The 17,692-nt window shown below is 43.5% G+C and overlaps 1 protein-coding gene across 1 annotated transcript in view; it reads right to left on the bottom strand.

Annotated features, from left to right (window-relative positions):
• The window catches only part of CTNNBL1 (catenin beta like 1), a 162,237-nt gene that overhangs the window by 33,134 nt on the left and 111,411 nt on the right, over positions 1-17,692 (bottom strand). The window lies entirely within an intron of this gene.

Below are 17,692 nucleotides of genomic sequence, written 5' to 3'. Positions count from 1 at the left end.
TGAGTATTTTAGGTGGTTTCCAGTTTTTGGTTGGTTGTTTTGTTTTTGCTGTTAGAAACAACGCTGCAATAAACATCCATGTACACATATCATGGCATGGGTACTTTTTTTCTGGCATGAATATACTTTTCCATGTGTATTCTTATGGCAAATTCCTAGCAGTGGAACTGGGTGAGTCAAAAGGTATTCACATAGAATATATTGAAAGACGTGGACAAATTATTTGCCACAAAGGTTGTACCAATTCTATGTCCACTCTCAGTGTCTCACACACACACACAGAATGGAAGCAAAATTTTATATAGATATATAATAGATATGAGTGTATACATGTATATGTATATATACTCATATATAAATATATATATATTTACACTCTTATATATATAAAGAGTATCTGTTCTCCCATATCCTCAACTCAGATTGGATACCATCCAACTTAAAAATTATGACAACCTAGTGGGTGAAACGTGGGATCTTCGTCTGATTAGCATGTTTTTATTCTTGTTATGAACAAGGTTAAGCAGCTTTTCTGATGTTTACTGACCACTTGTATTACTTTCTGGGTGAAATGCCTTGGCCTTCTTGCCAATTTGATTTCTACGAGTTCTCTGTAAATTAAGAATATTATCCTTTTGTCATATATGCTGCAAATATTTTCCCCAGTTTGACATTTGTGTTTTGACAAATTGTTATTCAAAGCTAAGGTTTAGTATCACCATATTGTTTTGCTATAAGCAGCTTCAAATACCTAGTTGAAAGTAAGTAGGGTACAATAATAACTGTCACCAATTGTGTATCTATGACTTGAGGTCTGTACACAATTTTCTCATTGAATCCTCACTATTAAACTATGAGAAAGGTACCATTCTCATTCCTCTCTTATAAATGGAGAATCCAAGGCTCAGAGAGGTTGATCAACTTACTTAAGGTCATGTCCTTCAGTCAGTGGTGGGAGCTTAGGTTTGAACCCAAGATGCCTGACTCTAAACAGTAAGCTTTCTTACTATGTTGTTATATGCTTTCCAGATATAAAAGGTAACCATCAAAGCTTTTAACTAAGAAAGATAAAAGAGACCAGAAACTAAACCATGCAAAGCCTGACCATGTGCTTCATGTGGGGCTCATTGTGTCCAAAAGACTGGCATTATGTAAATGTGGATTTAAAAAAAATTCAACAATTTTAATGAGAGAAAATGAAGCAAAAGGCCATATGGAGTAAGACGTGAATAACAACCCCTCTTCTCTCTTCTACTGAATTACTCTTTCCAGAGGTGATTTCTACCAGAGTCCAAATAAAGAAGAGACTTTGGGTTTTAGGCAGTTCTGCAAATACTGAACCAGAACTTCTCAAATTTCCCTTTTAATCTTGCTGATTAAGATGGAGGGGAAAGAGTTGCAAGAGAATGTTCTTTATATACCTGAACAAGATGGGAGGGTGGGGTGCCAGTAGAACAGTGAGGATATCAGGAGCTGTAATTTTTTTTTTTTAAAGATTTTATTTATTTATTTGAGAGAGAGAGAATGAGAGAGCACATGAGAGGGGGGAGGGTCAGAGGGAGAAGCAGGCTCCCCGCTGAGCAGGGAGCCCGATGCGGGACTCGATCCCGGGACTCCAGGATTATGACCTGAGCCGAAGGCAGTCGCTTAACCAACTGAGCCACCCAGGCGCCCCAGGAGCTGTAATTTTCAAAGAGGAAAATGTAATATACAGAATAATCATCTTTTTTGGCACTAGATCATATCAGCATGCATTTTTACAGCTCATCCCAGCCTGAAGCAGGAGATATCTTAACCTATTGCAGAGGTATATACTAAGAACAAATGGCATTTACCTAGTTGGGATTTTAAGCAAAGAACAGGTTGTTAATTTCAGGAGACCTGAAGCTGCTTAGGTACCTTCCGTCTCTCTTTCTCTGGGTGCTGTGACTAGCTGTAGGTCACTGGTGCCTGACAGATAGGAAAACGCTTCAGCTACCCCAAGTTTTATACTTACACACACACACACACACACACAGAGTTTCATTAGCCACTAATAAATGTAGCCTCCCTAGGAACAGATTTCAGCCCAAGGTGGTGTCAATTTTTCATGCACCAGGAAGACGGGGAGAGCTGCTGGCACCGAGAGCAGGGAAGATAACAGGTTTATCTGCTGGCCAGCTGCTCTGTCACTTTGACAGGATAAAATGGAGTCGAAGGATGGCTATGGAGCTGTCAGCGCAGATGGGGTGGATGTGGTGACTCCCACTTCAGAAAACAACCTCTAAGGCAGGGCCCAGGGAGAGCAGAACACACACACACACTCTCACACACACACTCACACACACACACACATTAAAGGAATTCACAAGGCTCCCGAGAGGGGAAGGCCAAGCAAATCTACAACTTCAAGTCACTCAGTAGCGAGGTCAGGGTCTTGGTGAAGTATTACAGAGCCAGTACTGAAACTGGGCCAGTGTGAGCCCCTGCCTGCTGGGTGCCTGCTCAACAGACAACTGCCAGCCTCAGACGCTAATTAGTGAAACTGCCTAGACAGGTGGTTCTGGCCCCTCGTCCCCTCTTCCCCAGCTCACAGCTCTTTAAGGGCCTCTCAAGGGTGGTTGGCAATGGGTTAGACCCCTGGGTATCTGCAAGGGGACTGAAAGCTTGATTCTCTGGGGTCATAGAGTTTTGTAATTTTCAGAGTTGGAAGGACAATTTGAAATCTTTGGTTCAACTCCTCTGGAATTTTGAGTATAGAAACAATAGCCCTGATAAGGGATGTGATTTGCTTCAGGTCACAAATACCTTTGTGGGCCACTGGAATCTAGACCTGCAATTTATCTTTTTTAAAAATCACGAAAGAAACTTTTGAGAATCTGATGAACCCTTATGCATGCTATCCCTTGCAAAATGTATTATATACAAATGTAACATTTCCATGGAAGTTCAGAGTGTTCCCATCTCTTGGGGATGGCTCCTCTGGTTAAGAACCCATGATCTAGTATACCCAGATCTGAGGTCTTTCCAGAGTGGTAGAAACCAGACTGTGGCAGTCACTCCAACTAGCCTCGTACAGTGGGCACTGTTTTTGTAAAGAATGAGATGGACTAACGTTTCCCATCCCCATTCTTAAAAAAGGGTGGTCCAAATCCCAGGAGGTTAACAACACCTCTCTCTGTGAGGAGAGCTACTTACCCATAGGTAGGCCTATTACCAACCAGGCCTACTAGTGGCCCACTGCTGAGAAAGGCACATGGGTACAGTAAGAAGTCTAACTCCCAGGACCTGCTCTAGAAAGGCCAACAATTAATTAACCTTATGTGGAGCTTTAGGATCAGTAAGGCACATGGGTACAGTAAGAAGTCTAACTCCCAGGACCTGCTCTAGAAAGGCCAACAATTAATTAACCTTATGTGGAGCTTTAGGATCAGACAGACTTGGATTTGAATCTTGCCTCTGGTGTTCACTAAAACATGGGCATATTGTTTAATCACTAAGTCTCAGTTTTCCTGTTTGTAAAATGGGGCTGTGCCTTCCAGCTATTAAATCCACTGTATCAAATGAGACAGGTGCACAACAGGTACCCAACAGACATTCATTTGAGATTTGCTGTACTGAAGAGGAACATCGCAAGAGTCCCTGCCCATGCACCTGTCGTAGATCACCACCTAGCTCCTTCCATAGTGCCTCCTGGTCGTGTGCCTATCACTGAATGTACTTCAGTCGGCCTGCGCCACCCTCACTAGCTTGTGCAGAGAAAGACAGGAACTTAGGTGGCCTGACTTTCTCAGCTAGTAGGGTTACCTTCTGTAACTCGAGATTTGTTCTAACCATAAGATGGAGCAAGGCCAACTTCACTCAGACTCTTAAATCCCACAATAAATTAAAATAAAGTGCTTATATGTGACTGCCTATAAAGCCAAATAATACAAGTTCTGGGAGACCTGCAGACAGCCCCTGCAGTGGACAGTGGCTATTTACTAGTAAGCTGAAGGACACAGCACATCGAAGCAGAGATGGTCCTACCTTTTAATAAAAATAAATGTACTCGGCCATGGTAATCATTTGCCTTTTGATCTTGCTGTAGAACTGAAAACACAGCACATGATCTGTAGAGGAAATGAAAAATACCTTCTCTTTTATGAGTTTTGTGACCACAGGACAATTAATTACAGGGCATGAAGTGGCGCATATGCCAGCTCAAACTTCTAGGTACCTACTATGTGCTAGACAATGTAGCAAGTGCTGGGACTACAGAGATGAAAGAAGATAGTCCACCCTAAAGGAGCTCATCATCCTATGAGCAAGGCTAAGAAATAAACAGCTACGATCGAGTACACAATTATGTGGCACACGTGGAATATGCAAAGCACACGTGTGAAGGGTCCCTAACTCAGGTGGGGATAGGGTAGGAAAGAGGAAGGAATGGGTAGGGCTGGCTATTTTTCTCAGACTCCTGGGAGTGACGCAGGGCTGGGTGCGTTATACTGGCAAGTGAACGGCTGTGAGCTCATAGCTCCAAGTTCTCTGTGGGAAAGTTGGTAGAGAGACAGAGGCCAGGATTTTGGGTTCTATGGACACATTTAGTTCCTACAGGTCTCCCAAGGTAGGGATTGGGGTGGGAGGTGCGGAACAGGGGGAAGAAGGTGACAGGGAGCGCAGTGACAATCCCTAAATGACTTCCTTATCCTTCTGGGCCAAGAGAAAGGCCTCCAAGATGTCAGAGGTGTCCTGCTTGCATCTCTTGAAGTTTTGGTTCCAGGAGGCCACCAAAAGGGAAGAAGAGGTACTAACAAGCTGAGGTGGGCCACAGGAGGCAGCCTCTAGGTGTCTTAGACACAGGAATGGACACAGATTCATTCATTTATTCATAAAATAGAACCCTACAATGTATAAGATAAAGTGTTTGGTGACAAAGACATCCAGACACTGACTCTGCCCTCCAGGTGCTTGTAGTCTATCATGTCTAAAATTACTTGACAGGAGGTGGTAGTGATGAGAAAGAGGCAGAAACTGAGGAGGCAAATACTCTGCGAGCCAGGGTGTCTGGGGAGCCTGGTGGGCAAGATGCCACGTGAGCTGAACCTGGGAGAAGAGAAGAAAGCAAGAAAAGAGCCTTGAAGGGAGGAGGGGCAATGGGAACAAGGGCATCCAAGCTGATGGACAAGCATGCATCAAAGGCATTAAGCTGGAATGCAGGGGGTCTGGACGAAGAACTGGGAAAGGATCTGTGTGGCAGAGGGAAGGGAGGATGAAAAGCAATGGGGCTGGAAATGTGGGGGAGGAGTGCCAATCACGGATAAATACAAATGCTGGACTATGGAAAGTGGACTCTGACCAGTGACCTGATAGCCTGGCATCTAAATATTGGCCCAGCCTGGCTGGCTGGACAATGAATTCAGGGCCCCTCTGAGGCACATCCAGCTTCAGAGCCTGCACCTGCCTTCCAGCAGCCCAAACGGTTAAGAAAGATATGGGTCAGCCACAGCTCTATTCTTAGGATGGAAATGGTCCCTGTACTTCAACCTTAAGGCCCATGTCCTGGCAAGATCTTGTGGGGCCACTTTAAAATTCGAGGCCATGCGGCAGGGCTGCCTTTGTTTCCATGGAACGTCTAAGGCCATTAGCTCTTCTGTCTTAAGGCGATCATACAGAAGTGCTCTTCTCTTGTTTCTAAAATTAAAACCATCTCTGTTTTAGTGCCCATCCTTGCTGCCCACCTGCCCCTGAACTCCCCCAGACGGACAGACATCCTGCTTCCTGGTAAGACTCTAGATGCAAACAGGATGTTTAAAATACCCTAATTTAACTGATCCTGACTTCAGCAGCGGTGTGCTAGAATACAGATTAATCTGCTTCATGCCCAGCACTAGCAGCTGAAGTAGCAGGACGCCCTGTCAAATCAAGCCACAACATTACACTCCCCTGCCTTTATTATTATTTTTTTCCTCTTTCACATTCCATTATAATGGACATCTGCTTAGTAGTGGATGTGGTAACCCAAGAAGAGACACGCGTGTGTGCTCAGCCACTCCAGTTGAATATTGATGCAAGTCAAATCAAACACTCTTCTCGAGACAGATGGATCTGTGTTAGCATCTATATATAGCCCTTTAGACACATATACAAAATGCATGTATTCCTATTCTTCATAAATATTTACTGAATCCTGAAAATGTGGCAGGCACTGGGCTAGAGATTGGGGACTTAAAGAGGCAATATTTATTGTAAACCTACTATGTGCCTATGTGTACTCTGTATATGTTACTTCCTTTAATTCTCACAACAATCCTAGGAAACATGTTTATCATTCTCCCCATTTTATAGATAAGAAACTAGAGACTCAGCCAGGAAAAAACGTTTGCCTCCCAGGGTTTCAAAGCTAGGAAGTGACCTAATTAGTTCCACTACAATAAAACTTGATTATCTTCCTCATGAGTTAAAAATACCCAGTAAGCATATTTAAAAACCATTCAACCTCACTAGTGTTGCAGATAAAGTCATGAGGTAGTTTCATCTGATGAAAATTTCAAAATAGTTGATACCTGGAAGGCTGTAGGGAGGAGAGCTCTCCTACACTGCTGGCCACATGAGTACTAAGGATGCCATACTGAAACCACCACTCTGCTGTATGAATCTCCTTAATAGACGGCAAGCTCCTCCAAAATGGGGCCCACATCTTATTTACCTCTATACCTTCAGCATCTAGTCTTGTGCCAGGAAAATTCAACTAAAACTCAGTGTGATATCCTAAGAGAACACCATGGTTTTAAGAGTTAGCTGTCAGAGATACATATGCATAAAAAAGGAATAACTGAATCCCTGAGAGGGTCTGGATCAATCAGGGAATTTTCAGAGTCTCCTCTGAAGAGCGAGGAGGAATTTATCAGAGAGACAAAAGAGGAACACCATTCTAGACAAAACACAAGAGGTTGAAAGGCATGGAGGTATGAAGGAGCACAACAGAGGACAGGCTGCAGGGGGTGTGTGATGGAGTGTAAGATGAAGCAAGAGAAGCAAGCAAGGGGCACCTGGGTGGCTCAGTTGGTTAAGCGACTGCCTTTGGCTCAGGTCATGATCCTGGAGTCCCTGGATCGAGTCCCGCATTGGGCTCCCTGCTTGGCAGGGAGTCTGCTTCTCCCTCTGACCCTCCCCCCTCTCATGTGCTCTCTCTCATTCTCTCTCACTCAAAAATAAAATAAATAAAATCTTTAAAAAAAAAAAAAGAGAGAAGCAAGCAAGAACCTTGCACACTCAACTAGAGACAGGACTTTATCCCATAAGACCTATAGAACACATGATGGAGAATTAGTAGTATGATCAGATTTGTGTTCCAGAAAGATCATTCTGGAAGATTTACTAAAATGTACACTGGAGGAGAAGCAGGACCAGATCCAGATCATTACAGAAACACACGAAACAAATACCCACAATATATTGCATTTGGGTATATTTAAGAGTTACTTCTCCCTAAGCAAAAATTGAAATAGTTAACGATCTTTCAGAAAGAAGCCCAGTTTCCTTGCCCACTTCTGGAGGGAAAAGGTAAAGTATGACATAAAGAACACCAGAGAAGAGTTAAGAGACAGGGATTTCTAGTCCAAACTTTGAAAAAAGTCTTCTATTTGGCTCTGAATAGGTCTCTTGTCCATCTACTCTCTGGGCCTTAGTATCCTTGTCTGTAAAGGAGAGAAGTGGCCTGGATAATATATAAGTAAAGTCTTCCCTTAATTGAATTACAAGATTCTACTTACCAAATGAGATGCGAACAACTACCAAGTGACCCAGCAATTCCACTCCTAGATATTACTCAAGAGACAATGAAAACATATGACCACAAAAAGACTTGTACACAAAATGTTCTACAAAAACAATGTTCAGGGCAGCTCCACACACAATGGTCAAAAACCTGAAATAGTTTGTCAACAGGAAAAATGCGCCCACACAATAGAACACTACTCAGGAACAAAAAAGAACAAAGTATTGATGCACTCGACAACATGGGTGAATCTCAAAAACAGTATGCTCAGTGAAAGCTTTATCCCCAAAGAGTATTTGCTGCCTGAGTCTGTGGACAATGAAGCTCTAGATGAGGCTCACCTAAGACATGGTGAAAACCTCAGAACAGTGGATGCCTTTGTGGGAGGACGGACTTGACTAGGGAAGGGCATGAGGGAACTTTCTGGGTAGTGGTAATGTTCTGGACCTCGACAGAATATGTATTTGTCCAAATCTGCCAAACAGTGTACTCGAGATGTGTGCATTTCACTCTATGTGCTTTTTTTTTTTTTTTTTTTAATTAAACTCTAGGCTAGTAGCCTACTCCCAGGCTAATACTACTGCTGAAGGGTTTAAGGTGAAGCGTACTGAGGTCTGTAACTTACTTCCTGCATCAAAAGATAAAATGGACAGATGAGAGAGATGGATAGAAGTGACAAAACAAATACAGTAAAATGTTAACTATGGAATCTAGATGGTGGGTATGTGAGCATTTACTGTACAATTCTTTCAACTTTTCTGTATGTTTGAAAATTTTTCTAAGAAAATATCGGGAGGAAAAAGGCAAGAAAAAAAGTGAGAGATGAGCACTTGGAATGTAAATGATGAGATTCCTAAAGGTTATTTTTCCAAAAAGTAGTTTTTAATGTGTCTGTTGTTTGAAATTTTGAATGCATTTCCCATTGAAATAGGCCCACTGAAACCCATTTAACCTGAAATATAGCCAGAATTAATTCAGTATTCTCATTTTTCAGTTGCGATGAGATTCCACAAACATTGCCTAATCACCTACTGACTGCAAAGCAATATGTAAGTGTTGCCTTTGGTTGATTTATTTTCTCTTTCCCATGGGATTTTCCCCCTCCTTTCAGAGTTTGAGCACCAATATGGATTTAAGAAAGTGTTTAAGTGCTAGCTTAACTAATTTACAACCTTGAATCTGTGGGAAAATACGCCTTGCAGCAAGAAAGGGATACATATGCTCAAAAAATACTTCTTTCTGCTACACAACTATTCTCCAAGGGCTCAGAGTGAAAAGAACAGAATGATGTGGTAGCTAACATTCCTTCCCAGGGTTTGAGCTCAAAGCATGAAGCTCCCTAGGTCAAGTGTTCGTGCATCAGGGAAGGCCCATATCTCAGATGGGTTGAAGGAGAGGTCCACGAAGCTTTAAGTGCCTGCTACGTGCATACCCAACCATCTCCAGTTGGAAAACGACTCTGACCTGTAGTTTTCGATGGCTCCTACAATGTGCTTTGTCAGTACAACCACCCCATCACTCTAGTGGCAGCAGTGGGCACTGGAAAATGATGGTGGTTCTGGTGGGCATCATGAAGAATGAACTGGCCACCAGTGACTTCAGGAACTTTTTTGAGAAGGACTGGACAATCTCTACCCAAGAGAGATGTTCTATGCCAACTGGCAGCATACTGACTAGTTAAGACCACCAGTTACCTACCCATTTTCTCTGGTTCCTTACTAATAGAACCCATATATATTTGGTAATTTACCCAGCTTAAAAAACAAAGGCAGAAAAACAAACTACAGCTTCCCTTATAGCTAGGTATGACCTAGCTTGACCTAAATGACTCACTTTGGGTCAAGACTTAAGGCAAACGGGGATTTGGAACTTCCAGGAGGGGATATGTCACCTTCTGCCCTGCCCCCTCCCTTTTGTTTTCCTGCTGTTTGGAATATAGACACAGTAACTGGAACTCCAGGAACGATCAAGACCATGAGGCAATCTTGAAAATAGAAGCCAGGCACATTTATATATGTTTGGGGTGCATTAACAAGCAAACAAATATCCCTGGCCCTGTGAGAAGGATGGCAGAACAGAATGACAGAGGAACCTGGGTTCCTGATGACATCTTAAAGCTGCCAGTCCAGTCCTGACCTCTGGACTTGCTTTATGTGAAAGAAAAATAAACCTCTATGTGATCTATTTTATTTAAGCCACTGTTATTTCCAGTCTCTGTTACTAGCAATTAACTGCATTTCCTAACTGACAACACTAAGCCGGTAAGTTCTTTTCTAGGAAGTCCAAAGAGACACTGTGTGCCTAGAAGTCAGGTATTTACTCCAAGAAAGCTGAGTGTACAGTCTCATTTGTTTTTGGAACTAGCCAGACATCCCAGTGGGGAAAGTCCTAGAACCAGGAATAACTGCTCGTAAAAAGGTACAGTCCCTTTTTTTCTGACTCATTGTCTCAAAAGGTCTAAACGCTTTTCCATTATATTCTGGAGAACCTGGCTGGAAGCACTAACATGTTTTTGTTTTTTAAGTTATTAGCCCTCATTCTTGTAATGACAGAAATAAATAAATGCCTGTTGTTTTAGGACCTCTGTTTTATCCCTGCATTCCCACCAATACTTAGGTTAGCAGCACCCACACCCGGCAGTATTTTTAAGAACTGGTATGAATGGCCTGAGATGGCCCAGAGGCAGGGTTTCTGACTCCCTAGACTGGTACCTCTAGTGATAAAGACAGCTGAATGTCAGGTGTGGCTGGTTACAGCGTACTTTTCTGTAGCCTATCACTTTTAGGGGTATTCCACCTAAATGAATTTAAACTGATTCTGTGGCCTAGAAGCTCTCTTGGGGGTTGAAAAGGACATGATACAGTTACCATCATCTCCCTACCCACACCCAGGCAAAAACAAAAAAAACTTTAGGCCCTAAAATGAGACAATCCCCCTGAATTTTTTAAGAGAGTCCTTTTCAATGGTTAGCTTCCTGTATTCTCAGATGGTCCCGAAAGTCAGGGAAGGCACAGCACAACCCAGGCAGCCGACCTGGGTTTGGACATACGTGGGGCTAAGCCTGGGTACCAGAATTCCCCCATATTCTCCCCTCGCCATGATCTCTCCACCATTCCAATTCCCACTTTCCAAGTATCCACCGGCCAAGACTCAGCAGAGCTGATCATCACAGCCCCAAGCAAGGGTGGTGTTCTCACACTCTGAAAGCCATCCCTGGATGCCTGCTTTAGGTTAGAAATTCAGTTTAGAAAAGGAAAAAAAGGGGCGCCTGGGTGGCTCAGTTGGTTAAGCGACTGCCTTCGGCTCAGGTCATGATCCTGGAGTCCCGGGACCGAGTCCCACATCGGGCTCCCTGCTCAGCAGGGGGTCTGCTTCTCCCTCTGCCCTCTTCCCTCTCATGCTCTCTGTCTCTCATTCTCTCTCTCTCTCAAATAAATAAATAAAATCTTTAAAAAAAAAAAAAAAAAGAAAAGAAAAGAAAAAGAAGAGCCTGTTTCCAGGGCCTTCAGGGAATGATCTAAACCCAGCTCTTCACTCCTTTCATCTGCTTCACCAGGCCTGCCTTAGTGCTCTTCAAACAGCTGCGGGCTCCTCCTCCCATTCTTCCCACAGTTAGGTGGCTGGGCCCTCCCTCTAGCCGCCGCGGCCTCACCAACTGCTGAGCTCCGCAGACTCTTCCTCCAGACTCCAGGGTTTCGGCTGATTTCCACAGAAACCAGAAAACCCTGCTTGCAGACCCAAGGCGGCCTTATGTTCATTTTCTTGAAGTCTGACCTCTTAACCTTCTTCCATTAGCCAGTAACACAGCAGAGCGAGAGGACAGGAGCATCTCGGGGCCGCACTAACACAGTACTTTCATTTCCAGTCCGAGGCTAACGAACTAAACTGTTCTCCAATCTTGCACACACAAAACCACTGCAAAAATATGTGGTGATCTCTGTGAAGATGCTTCCTGATCATATGCTAACAGAGATGACGCTCTTTTTTTATTTTTATTTTTTAAAGATTTTATTTATTTATTTGAGAGAGAGAATGAGATAGAGAGCACATGAGAGGGGGGAGGGTCAGAGGGAGAAGCAGGCTCCCCGCTGAGCAGGGAGCCCGATGCGGGACTCGATCCTGGGACTCCAGGATCATGACCTGAGCCGAAGGCAGTCGCTTAACCGACTGAGCCACCCAGGCGCCCAGGGATGACGCTCTTAATAGGGAGAAGATAAGGGAAGCTGGTTAATCCTACGGAACGACTCCATGCTCCGGTTTACTAAGAGGCTACCACCACCAACTGGTAAACAGATGAAGGGGTCTGCCACTGTCACACACACACACACACCCCACCCCCCACCCAGTGCAGCCATTCTACAGTTGGTCAAATAAAGCACGAAGGGCCTGAGGTCTATGTGCCTTTCCCAAGGGGTCTTTCTCAAGAGGAAAAAAGCATTTATTAGTGTCATGTGCCAGGTGCCTGTGCTAGGTGCTGTACATACTCTTTCTCAGTTAATATTCGTGACACCCTTGGAGTGGAATATTCTCATTTTACAGAGGAGAAAAAATAAGGCCCACTGGAGTTCCGTGCCTTACCCAAGTTCTCAGAGCTAGTGAGAGTCAGAGACTGATCTGACTCCCAAGGCCAGCTTTTTTTTTCTTTTTTAAGATTTCATTTATTTGTCAGAGAGAGAGAGAGAGAGAGCACGCGAGCGCCCACACAAGCAGGGGGAGGGACCGGCAGAGGGAGAAGCAGGCTCCCTGCTGAGCAAGGAACCCGATGCAGGGCTTGATCCTAGGATCCCAGGATCATGACCTGAGCTGATGGCAGACGCTTAACCGACTGAGCCGCTCAGGCATTCCCCCCAAAGCCAGCTTGCTTTCTGTCACCCCAAATCTGCCTTTCTAGTGGTGAACTAAATTTACTAGCACCCAAATTTCCAGGGTACTTTTTAGCAAACTGAGTTGTGAGAAATAAAGAGACCCCGTTTTGAACAAAGCTACAAACTAAACTGCCAATGTCCCTTTGCTCTATATAAAACAAATGGTTTCTGGCAAAAACTGACTTCCAAGTAATTTCTGTGAAACAAATCCTACTTGTTTACCGCCGTGGAACCCAAGATGCATTCCCAAGGAAAGAATTCCCTAGCCTGCTTCATCATAAATATTTGGTAAAGGGGGATGATGAGCGGCCTCGGTGGATACTGGGCGTAGCAGCAAATAGCAGCAGTGTGTCCTTGCTGGTTGTGGTATTCCAGAACTCCCCTCAGCCTAGCCACGTGATCTTCCCTGCTCGGTGAGACACCCCCAGCAGGCCTCTGACGTCACCCTGGTAGCTCCTAGAAACTCTGTGTGGTAGAGTGGGACACACACTGGCACAGGGACAGGGAAACATCTTCTTCTCCAGCATGATACTCATAAGCACAATAATAATCAGAATGGCACTCTTCCTCTCTGGGACCTCAGTTTCCCCAACTGTCTTTTGAACAGTGCTCTCAGCTCTCAAAATCTACAAAATTCTTCTCTTTCTCTATGTCAAAAGTTCTCAATGAAGGGGTGGGGTGAGAGGAAGATTCCACTGTCGGAGGCGGTCTGCAATTTTTATGTGTGTGCTTGTGACAAATGAGGGGTGCTACCGGCATCTACTGGGTGGAGGGCAGGCATGCTGCTGAACACCCTACAATGCACGGGACAGCCTCCCACCACAAAGAGTTATCTAATCCAAAGTGTCAGTGGTGCCCAGGCTGAGAATCCCTCCAATCTAAGCTACTTCTGACATCTAATAGTATGACACTACACTATCAATAGATCCCAATGTTAGCATATATATTCTAGCTAAAAAAATGCCTAAATCCAAGGCTCTCATTCATATAAGTTATTAATTTTGTAAATTACAAATTCCATACATACGGTAAAATTATATGTCTAGTGGTTACCTTAAAATATTCCAGGGGAAAAAAGAGGGGAATAAAAAAAGAGGGGAATGAAACAAGGTTGGCAAATGTTAATCACAGAAGTTGGGTGATGGGTACATAAAGTTCAAGGTATAATTTTCTCTACCTTGTGTTTCTGAAATCTTTCATAATATAATTTTTCTTCTTCTTCTTCTTTTTTTTTTTTTTTAAAGTAAGCCCAATGGCCAACATGGGGTTTGAACTCAACCCTGAGATCAAGGGTTGCATGCTCTACTGACTGAACCAGCCAAGTGTCCTTGAAATCTTCCATAATAAAAGTATTTTTTCTTCCAAGTGAGTTTTTATTCAAAGGGATATAAAAGATCAAAGGAATTCTACCCCCGCCCCCTTCAGCTTAAGACATACTCTATGCCGGGGCAGAGCTCACAAATGAGTGGAAACAAGCCAGCCAAAGACCATCACACATGAGGATGCTATTGGGAGCATTAGAAAGGGACCAGTCTGAATACAAATGTGGAAAACCAGGGAATGCTTCAAGGAGGAAGAAGGTTTGGGGGAAATTCCAAAGAGTAATCAGTCTCACAGAAAAGGGAGTAAAGGAGTGTCTCAGTCAAGGGAAAGCATCAAGTGTCAACACATGGTGGTCAAGACATGGAGGAACTACAATAGTTCAGGCTGGAGACAGGGCAGGGATGAGAATGAGGAACAGCAAGAGAAGGCCAAACGGGCAGGTTTTCTAGGTCATGCTAAAAAATCTAGACTTCATCCTAGACCAGCATGAAGAAGCCCTCAAGGAAGCAGCAGAGTCATGTGATCAGATATGTGTTTTAGAGGTGCCCGAGGCAGTTCATCTGTGCTTTGGAAGAAGCAAAGACAGACTGGAGAGAGGAAAGAATTCCAATAATGAGCCCATAAGAGGAGAAAAATGTTGTAGCCATCTGAGAAAGGAACTAAAAGAGAATGGGGGTTAGTGTGGACTTATAGGAATTATAATGGGATTAACTTCAGAAGGTATTTATGATTATAACTAATGCCATCAAATTAACTCCAAAGAGACAGACAGAGAGGTCTGCCTTAAGGATACCAAAATTGGGATTAACAGAGAAGAACCTATAAAAGGTCTAGAAAAATAAAATAAATTTAGTAGATTTATCAATGATAGCCAAGGAAGACAACAATATGCAGGCTATGGCTCCTTCCTTTCTCAGTTTTTGAAGGTTTTAGGCACATATAAGAGCTATGACACTGCGGCTAGGATTGTCTGCCCCGGCTGGGTTAGGAGAAGGCTGTCCTGGCCCAGGTCCTCTGCCCTCCTGGTCACCTCAACTAGCCTTGACAAATACAGTCAGCAGTCTGGTTCATTGTGCTTATTTAGACTCTAACCCTAAGACCACGACACTGAACGCCTGCCTCTTCCAGAGCCCCACACCACATGCTCTGGTACCTTTGTATATGCTATCCCCCTACCTCAAAGCTCTTCCCTTTCTTGTCCACTTGGGACATTCCTACTCACTTTCAACCTTGGTCGGGATCAATGAAGGTAATTAATGTGCCTAAGGTTACTGTGATATTGTGACTTATAATAAGATACATATATTTGGTCTTTGCCCCCTTTCTGGCATAAAATTCCTAAAACCCTTGGAATTTCCTAAGAGAGCCATAAAGGTGTCTTTTGTTAATTAGGTGACTTCCGGAATGCCCTAAGGATGAGGGCTGATTGCCAGGAAAACCAATCATGTGATTAGAGGGTTGTAACTTTCAGTCCCACCCCCAGACCTCCTGGGAGGGGAGAAAGGTTGCAGGTTCAATCTACCATGCCTACATAGGGAAGCCTCCCTAAACACCCAAAGACAGGTTTGGAGAGCTTCTAGGCTGGTCTACACATGGAAGTGCTGGGAGAGTGGCAGCTGGAGAGGGCATGAAAGCTCCACATCCCTTCCCCATAACTTGCCCTGTGCAGCTCTTCCATCTGCTGTTCCTGACTCATCCTTTCATAATTAACTGGTAACCTAGTACGTAAAATGTTGCTCTGAGTTTTGTGAACTGCTCTAACAAATTAATCGAACCTGAGGAGGGGGTTTTGAGAACCTCTGATTTTATAGCCACCTGGTCAGAAGAACAGGTAACAACCTGGGCTTGCGAATGGCATCTGGGGGGGGTAGTCTCGTAGGACTGAGCCCCCAGTCTGTGGAATCTGAAGCTATCTCTGGGTGGATAGTGTCAGAACTGAGCTGAATTCTTGCAGACCATTGCTGGTGTCCAAGAACTGCTTGTTGCTGTGGGGACACCCCCCTCCATCACACTGGAAACTGAGTCTCAAAACACAACTGGTGAGGGATTTGAACTCAAGTCTGCATATGTTCTTTCTATAAGGCTGTGCTATTCTGCTATTAAGAACCATGCCAAGCTTCTGGCTTAGAAAAACACATCCAACTTAATATAAAATGTACAGAAAAAAACTTTATTATAACAAGGTTCATTATTTCAAAAATTTAGATTGAAGTAAAAAAAAATTTCATGTCCCACATTACAAAATACACCCGCCCCTAAAAAAGAAAAAGAATTCACAACCCACATTACCAAATGCCAAAAAACTTGGTAATAGAACTTTCCTGCCCTGCCAGTATTATAAATTACCCTATTTTATTTCTAGAAATAACTAAAGTTACTGGATTGTCACTTTGGTGATTAAAAGTCATTTAACTTTTTGGTTTTCAGATGTCTCCTTGGGGAACTGAAGCATAGGATCAAGAACATGCACTTTGGGTTCCAGCAGATGTTAATTTAAACCGTGGGCATGATTTGAAAAAGTACTTAACTTCTTCGAGGTCGTTTGCTCAGCAATGAAACAAGCTCATGACACCTCACACGGGACTGATGGTAGGGATGCTGACATCACGTCTACACGGGAACACAGCAAATACTCCATAAACATGACACCAGTGCCGCCTTCGTCAGCAGTAGTAACCTCACACTGGCTGACACACCATCAGGAAAGCCAGCCTGTTACCGAGGCTAGCAAACGCTGTTATTCAGCAAGTTTGCCAGCCCGCAGGCGTACTTAACAGTGGCATGATTTATTAGTAATGAATACATTTAAGAAAGTTGTAGGCATATTTTTTAGTGATTATCAAAATGATACGCTTAATTTATTTTATGGTAACCCTGCAGCAAATAGGGAACAAATTAACAATCATTTTCTTTCTATTTTGGAGCCAGGGACAAGGAAGAAAAGTGTTAAAAGAAAAATATATAGAAGGAACGTAGAAGAGACCAGGGAAAAACGATGTAACATACACCACCACACTAGACACTGCATAATTTTATGGTATACAAAGCACTCCCCCCATACATCATCTTATCCAGTTCTGACACACTGAAATGTTACGGTTTCCTTCTTAAAGGTGGGGAAACAGGTTGGGAGGGGGCAAATACTTAACCCAAGTCACAGAGCCTGAGCCTGAGTTATGGTAGAAACATAAACACAAATCCCCTGAACCCAGCCCAGGGAGCCTTTCTAATAGGCTACTCAAGGGATTTAAAGTTACTATGCTCACAGGGGCACTCAGCTGCAGAAAATCACCCCCATGCCCCATGATGGATCATAGCAAGATTCTCCAGCCCCATTCTCAGTGGTGATCTCCTCAGCCAACACTCCTATACTTTAATAGACCCACACCTAAAAGAGAAAAGAGCTGCTTCTCTTGGACCTGATACCTGAGAATAATTTCTGTTTGGGGATCATGTTTGGCTACCAGAAAAGAATGTTCAACATCTTTCCAACCTCCTTCTTATGCTAATTACAGCTCATCAGCATCTGGACACCCACAAGCAAAATCAATCTGACTATAAAAGCAAGCCAAAGACATTTTCTTACCGTAAAAAACAACAACAACAAAAAACAAACAAGTAAGACTGCAACATGATTAAATACACAGAGCATTTCCCCAGCAACCTGCAGGCTGCTGCATATAAAAATCACATCCAATATCACAAGAGTCCGGGAAGGTGGACACTAACAAACATCTCACACAGGTAATTGTATTCTTTATGA

The sequence above is a fragment of the Mirounga leonina genome, unplaced genomic scaffold (genome assembly GCF_011800145.1).
Source record: "Mirounga leonina isolate KUSES-001 unplaced genomic scaffold, KU_Mleo_1.0 Mir_150, whole genome shotgun sequence".
NCBI lineage: Eukaryota > Metazoa > Chordata > Mammalia > Carnivora > Phocidae > Mirounga > Mirounga leonina.
Note: the sequence above shows the minus strand (reverse complement) of the source record. Positions and strands in the feature narration are given on the sequence as shown.